This window comes from Triticum aestivum, chromosome 1A (genome assembly GCF_018294505.1).
Source record: "Triticum aestivum cultivar Chinese Spring chromosome 1A, IWGSC CS RefSeq v2.1, whole genome shotgun sequence".
NCBI lineage: Eukaryota > Viridiplantae > Streptophyta > Magnoliopsida > Poales > Poaceae > Triticum > Triticum aestivum.
The window spans coordinates 36,984,580-36,992,576 of NC_057794.1; positions in this window are offsets into that span (position 1 = coordinate 36,984,580).

The following is a 7,997-nucleotide window of genomic DNA, read 5'->3' on the forward strand; positions in this document are numbered from 1 at the left end:
CACCTCTGTGTAAACAAGGTTATCTGCTTCACCTCGTTGCCATTGCGACCTTTTGTTGCACTGCACAAAACACTATTGTTTTAAGAGTGTTTTGTGCAGTTCAACCAAAATGTCACACCGACAATGTTGCTTGATTGCTTGATCTTAGTGAAACTGCACAAGAGGAGATCTTACTTCCTATCCGTTAAGGCAAATTTGGTTCAGATCTTCTTGTGAGTTGTTTGAATTCTGCATCATGAGAGGTCAGTACTAGCCTTCTTTCACATGATTCTGCAGTGTGCATTCATATGTTGTGCTACTTGTACGATAATGTTGCTTGATTTTAGTGAACTGCACAAATGGAGACAAGACTTCCAATCTGTATGTGCACCGTAATATCCCATTAAGGTAAGATAAGGATATTTCACAACTGCTGGCCTGTATTTTGCCACTTTCATCAGAAAATTAAGTTTAGTACTATACTTGTGCTCCCTAATTGACATGCCAAATCTTACATTGAAGGCGAAGCTTGTTTGTTATTATATCAAGTGATGAAGGGGAAGAAAAACAAAAATCAACTCCCGATGCTGTCATGAAAAAGTGGTATTGTCCTTGAGAAGTGCTTCATCTGTGCTGTTTTAAATATTTCCTTTCCTTTTTTCGAGCAAACAGTGATGCTAGCATTTAGTAGTCCTCTTGTCTTTGCACAATAGGATCATCTTCCTCTGAGGAAGAATATGGAGTACGTGAAGTGACTAGTTCTGATTATGCCAGTATGAAGAAGCCATGTCTATCTTATCATCTGAAGGAGCAGTTGAAGGATGGTTACATTACTCCCCACAAGACCAAACTAACTTTAGCTCAGAAGGACTGACAAAATCTCCATTTTTTTGCTGTGATGCGCGAGTACAATGTTGTTTTAGGATTCTTTCAGGTGAGTTCCATTTTTCTAAAAGTGTGCTCTACATGGACCATGTATGTGCCTGTTGAAACTGTCAATTCATAGTACAGTTTGCTCTATACTAATCACTTTTTTGTATTTGTGCAAACAGGGGTGCTCAGCTTGATTTCAATGGGAACTGCACAAAATGTTCATGAATACATAGAATCATTCATTTCCACCACAAGAAAGGAGGTGTCGATAAGTTCAAGGCGTTGCAACATATAAGGGCAAAATCATACAAGCTACGCGTGAATTTGGTTGATTTTGGTGGAACTGCACAAAAAGAACAGCTGGTTTATGTAGCACGAGGTGCCATGTCAATGTCCGGACTGATGGAAAACCCGCCCATTCCACAATAGTAGGCATTTGATATTTTGGAATGGGACAACCTTGTCAAATTTTGCTCATTGATTTTAGCCAGACATGCATTTGATATTTTCGAATCGGACGCCCTTGTTGTCAGCAGCGTCGATCAATTTTTTCTTTATTCTTTAGTTGTGAAGTAAATATTGCCTCTGACATGTGAGTCGCTGAGATGCATAATCATCGATTGTTTTGAATGTTCTCTATGAATTGCCAGGCCTGTGTGTTTGATTGCAACGTACAGAAACGCTAAAAACCTGCTCAAACTCTTTGTACTCCTTCTGTTCCTTTTTATTTTGCACATTGTGAAAGTGCATACTTTTTTGTATAAGATTGGTCAAAGTAGAGATACTTTGACTGCAGACAAAACTTGTATGCAGACTAGAAAGGATCGGAGGGAGTACATGTGAAACTGCTGCAAACGAGGTGATCACCCTGGGAATAATGCTAGTACATATTGTTTTGCATGTTCATCCAATTCCAGTGATACAGGAATTCGAACTAATCGAAATAATTCATTCATACATGGTCGGATTTCATATAAACATGCCAGATTTCATTACATTTCATACATTCTTCAACTAAAAAGGGGTGCGCTGGAGGTATAATTAATTAACCGAAGCTACCCACATGTGTCCCGCTGAGCCAAATAGAAGCTTCAGTGACTTAACTGCAGGTGCAGTTGCGTAACTGACATGTGGCCTGTTGGGCCCCACGTGTCAGTCAGCCAACTGCACCAGCAGTTAAGTAGAATCAGCGTTATTCTCCAGCAGAACTCCCCGACTCCACGTCACCGCCAAGAAGCTAACCGGCCATCAATGGTCAACCCGCCTAGCTTGGCTTCAACAGGAAGGTAGCAGCGGTGGCCTTACTTGGACCCGAGCGGCGGTGACCTACCATGTTCTACTCTTCCTTGTTTTCTGTGCGGCATGGCCTCATTGGCAGCGGGGCGGGGCCTCGGCGGAGCCGGCGATGTCCTCTATCTCGTTGCCGGCGGGCGGCGCCTCAGCGAAGCGGTGGAAATCCTCCCCCGCCTTGCTGGCAGGGTGGGGCCTCGGCTGAGCCGGCGATGTCCTCTGCCTCGTTGTTGGCAGGGCAGGGCCTTGGTGGAGCCGGCGGTGTCCTCTGCCTCGTTGTTGGCTCCGCGGGGCCTCGGCGGAGCAGGGCCTCGTCGACGCCAGCGGAGCGGGGACTCGTCGGAGCCGGTATTGTCCTCTGCCTCGTCCTCGGTCTCGCCAAACAGCACCTCGCCCACTTCATCGCCCTCTTTACTAGCCTCTTTGTAGGCAGCCGCAGCCTCCGTCACCCGCATGCGCTCCCGCCAGCGCTCGAGGCAGCCCTTGCGGGCGGAGCGGTACGAGTCGAGCATCGCCTCGTGCTCCGCTTGTAGATGCTCCTGGAGGAGATGGTGGTTGTAGGCGGCGTCGGCCTGCGCCTCCCGGAACTGCTCCTAACGCATCTATCTCACACTGTCCATATATTGGGCACGGGCCTCACCGATGGTCATGCTGCAATGCACCGGCGAGGATGGCGCGGAGGAGGAGGTTGGCACCGGATCGTCGACTACCATGTTCTCCATTGGGACGTCGTCGTCCTCTGGCTGCCTGTCGGCCAGCTGGTCGGCAGCAATGGCTGCCATCTCCTTGTGGTCCCTCGTCCGCCCGTCCCGAAGAGCGCTGGAGCGCGAGGAAGCCATGTTGGGCAGTAGTGGTGTGGACAGGAGAAAGGGAACGGATGCGGATGACTACGGCTATGGCCGGCGCAGCAGTTTATATAGCAATGGTGGGCGGGCGGAGGGACGGACGTGTGGCGCCGGAGTAGCCGCCTCGGCAACCGCGTATCATTAATGTGGGCGGCAGATGGATGGACGGACGGCACTTGTGTCGTTTGAAGGCGGAGCAATCGCCTGCATCGGGAAGCGGGGCGGGCGACGCTGACTGTTTCGGGTGGAAAGCGCGCGCGGGCGAGGAGATGACTTTACTTGGAGAGGATGACAATGGGGACCCAACAGGTCCATAGCCTCACGTACGCAAGTGCCTCCTTATTATATATATATATATATATATATATATATATATATATATATATATATATATATATATATATATATATCTGTGTGTGTGTGTGTGTGTGTGTGTAAAACTATACTCCCTCCGTCTAGGTGAATAAGTCGTATAGGAGGTGCATCACGACCTAGGTGCAAGCAGATTGGTGGAAAAGAAGAATATTTCTCTCTTCTAAACACAACATTTAATCACAACAGTTAAGAGGATGCCTTATTAGCTACCCATGCAGGCCATCGTGCAAAGCTCTTTTACTTCTTGCCTAATAACCCCATGGACGTGCTGCATGCATTGGTCCTTGCCCGAGCAAAAAAAAGGGAGGACAGGGGTTTCCATGGGAGACAACGAGGCAGAAGTGGAAGCGCTCGCTGGAGTTATTTATTTTGCTTCCCCTGGTTTCCTGACATCACGGTCCCACACCATTGTCAACCTATGTAGTACTAGTCAATAAACGAGAGAATTGCACAAGAAGCAGTCGACAGCTGGGACCAAGCAGCTTGAGCAGTATTTGTGTTTTTGAGGTGTGAGCACTGCTGAGTTTTTCGATGTTTAGCCCAGATATTAATTTTTCTCCTCTGAACAACAACGAAAACATCGCTGCAGATATTAATTGGGTGGGCTGTGGTCCATCTAGCCCAGGCCAGATATCCAACCCAGATATTAATTTTTTTCAAGCTGAAAATGGCTAGCCCAGCTATATTTTTTTAGGAATACCCTGGCAAGGTCAAGTTGTTATTCTCTGCCCCGCTGGGCTGCAAATCTTTCCTAGGAGGGATGCATTAGACTTAACAAGAAAATGGGCTTTAAGAAATAATAAATGGGATGTAATTATAATAACTGGGCAGTAACTATAAAAAATGCACCAAACACGTGATTACTTTATAAAATATTATTTTTGGATATTGAAAATTTTAATTTCATTTATTGTTGCGAGCGCAATGTTTCTTTGGATTTTATGTAATATAAATTTATATTGAAATTGTATTTAATCTGACTAGAAATTTCGGGATAAAAATATTTCGGATCCCATCAAAATGTGGGAAATTTTATTGAATTCGGTTTTAAACGGTTGGTTGAAATGGGTTGTACTTTTAACAAACTGTAAATGGGCTGTAGTAAATTCCATATGGTTCTCTGCCACACACTTCTGGCCTTAATAAGTTGACATGTCCCCTAAAAAAACAGAGTTGACGCGTATGCAAGGCTTTGTCAACTTATAGTCAACATATGGTTCTAGCAGCAGTGGCTGTTGGATGTCCATCCAACGGATGCCGTGCTTCTTCTTCAATCTCGGATATTCTAACTTCACCCGCCCAAAAAATGATTCCTCCCCCTGATATCTGGGGCGCACCGTTTCAGAAGCTGACCTGTGGGCCTACTAAGTTGACGTACCAAGGGCTTTGTCAACTTAGTCAATATAAACGATTCTAGCTGCAATGACCGTACGATGTCCATCCAACGGCCGTAGTGCTTCTTCAACCTCTGGTCTTCTTGCTCCAGCCGCCCAAAGCAGCGCCGGTCGTGCCGTCTGCTCCTGCCTCCCGTGGCCGGCTGTGCTGCCGTGGAGGCCTCACCGCCCCCTACTATTCCCACCGCTGGTCAGGCCCTGTGGCGACGGCAGCCTCACACCGCAGCCGAACGAGTGAACCCTCATACTCCTCTCCGCATGGGCATCCACTGCTGCGTCTTCACTGGCTCCGCGTCGTCCCCTTCCTAGGCCTCGCCGTCGTCCACTGCCCTGGTGCTCTCGGCGCGGCGTGGTCAAAGTGGAAGGAACGAATTCCATCGGACGTGGACTGTACGTGGAGAGGCTGATAGCTGGGTCCACGGCGGCAGCAAGGAAGTGCCTCCTTATTACGCGGAAAATAATGATTCCTCCACCTGACAGCAGGGAACCACCGGACGGGCCACCCGTATTTTGCGAAAAAAATCACTTCCCCCTGACTGCTGGGACCCACCGGACGGGCCACCGTATTTCGCGAAAAAAATGTTCCCCCCACTGTCAGCTCGGACCCACCAGAAGTGCCTCCTTATTACGCACAAAAAAATGAATACTCCCCGGCTAGCTGGGACCCACCTTGCTGGGAGGCTGACTTGTGGGCCTACTAAGTTCACGGGGACGAAGGGCTTTGTCAACTTAGTCAATATGAACGATTCTAGCTCTAGTGACCGTACAATGTCCATCCAACGGCCGTAGTGCTTCTTCAACCTCTGGTCTTCTTGCTCCAGCCGCCTAAAGCAGCGCCGGTCGTGTCGCATGCTCCTGCCTCCCGTGGCCGGCTGTGCTGCCGCAGAGGCCTCACCACCCCCTACTATTCCCACCGCTGGCCAGGCCCTGCGGCGACGGCAGCCTCACACCGTAGCCAAACCAGTGAACCCTCGTAGTCCTCTCCGCGCGGGCTTCCACTACCGCGTCGTCCCCTTCCTAGGCCTCGCCGTTTTCCTCCGTCGTGGTGCTCTCCGCGCGGCGTGGTCAACGTGGTCAAGGAACGGCTTCCATCGGAAGAGTACTGTACGTGGAGAGGCTGACAACTGGGTCCACGGCCACAACACAGTTTTTTTTGTGATTTGCCAAGTAAGTCGCTTTGTCAGGCCTGTTGGGCTGCAAATCTTTCAAGACGAGGAGAGCTTTCATTCGGCTGGCCGAGAAAATGGCCCATCAGTAATGAGAAATGGGTTGTACATTTTTAAAACACATCAAACCGGCAATTAGTTTCAAATATCTTTTTTTCATTTTAAGATTTTAAATTACATTAATTTTTATGCGTGGAGAATTTGTTGGATTTTATATTGATATACATTTATTTTAAAATCAGTTTGCATGTGAGTCGAAATTTGGGGATTAAAAATAGTTCGGACCGCACCAAAATATGCAAAATTTCGTATAATTGTTTAACTGTTGCCACAATATGGGTTGTAATGCTAACAAAAAGAACATGGGATCCAAAAAAACCTTAAGAATTAGCAAATGGGCTGTAAATTATTAGAAATAATGGCAGATGGGTTGTATGTTGTTTTCCACAGATTTGAGGCTTTCCTAAAAAAAGGTTGACGCACAAGCACTGACTATTGGATGTCCATCCAACGGCCGTCGTGCTTCTTCAATCTCTGCTCTTCTTGCTCCAGCCGCTCAAACAAGCGCCGGTGGGACTGCCTGCTCCCTCCTCCTCGCGGCCGGCTGTGCTGCCGCGCAGGCCTCACCACTCGAACATACTCTCATCGCTGGCCTAGCCATCCCTCTACTCACCCACACCTGCTGTTATTCTCCGGCGATGGCAGACGAACCAGTAAACCCTCGTACAGTTGTACTCGCCTCCGCGTGGGAAACAACTGCCGAGTCTTCCCTGCCTCCGTGTCGTCCCCTTCCTAGGCCTCGCTGTCGTCCACCGCCCTGGTGCTCTCGGCGCGGCGTGGTCAACGTGGTCAAGGAACTGTACGTGGAGAGGCTGACAGCTGGGTCCACAGCCGCAGCAAGGAAGTGCCTCCTTATTACGCGGAAAATAATGATTCCTCCACCTGACAGCTGGGACCCACCAGACGGGCCACTGTATTTCATCAAAAAAACATTTCCCCCTGACTGCTGGGACCCACCAGCTACATCTTCACATGCAAGGAAGTGCCTGACATTAGGGACTCACCTGGTCGAAGCGTATGTAGCGTTGTCATTCTGGTCGCAAATGTGTACGTACATACTGGTCGATGTAGAGGCGCGCACGTGTCGTAGTAGAGGCGCGCACGTAGCATGTACACGTATGTACAGCGGCCAGGGTGCAAGAAAGAAAATACGGCCACGTATGTGTACATACGGGCGGGGTCTCGAACGCCTACTCACGCATACGTACGGCCAGGGCTCGTGTACATTGCTAGGTCGGAACGGAGAAACAGCGTCGTCGTTGTGTTCATGGGGAAGCAACGGAATGCGTCATGTTCACCAGGAGGCCACAGAACGCGTGGGAGCCAACCTGCTGGGTCGGAACGGAATGCATGATCATGTTCATCGGGAGGGCTTGGACAGAACAGGCGATGGAAACGAGGCCTGGCGTACCGCACAACGGAGGAAACGGACCTCCTACGTTCGGAACGGGGTCCTATTGACCGGGAGGGGTCTGGCGTACTACAAAATGGAGGAAACAGACCTCCTACAGTCGAAATGGGGGTCCTATTGATCGGGAGGGGTGTGGCATACCGCAAAACGGATGAAACGGACTTGTGTTGGAGCGCTACGGTCGAAACGGCGGTCCTGTTCATCGGGAGGGGTGTGGCGTACCGCAAAGCGGGACTCCATGGGATACTATTCATCTCCACCGTCGACCCCCTCCAGCCTCCACGAGCTACTGTTCATCCACCGTCGACCTCCTCCAGCCTCCACCTACGACTGTTCATCCATGGGCTCCTGTTCATCCAGCCTCCACCGCGCGTTTCTCCACCGGCTACTGTTCAACCAGCCCTCTCCATGGGCTCCTGTTCAACCTCCCTTTCACGGGCTACTGTTCACCCTGACCTCCACCATCTACTGTTCATCCTGCCCTCCACGGGGTGGTCCTGTTCATCTAGCCCTCCACGGGGTCCTGTTCATCCAGCCCCAACCGGCTCGATCAATCGGGTCCTATTCATCCAGAGGCAACACCACGGGGTCCTATTCATCCACC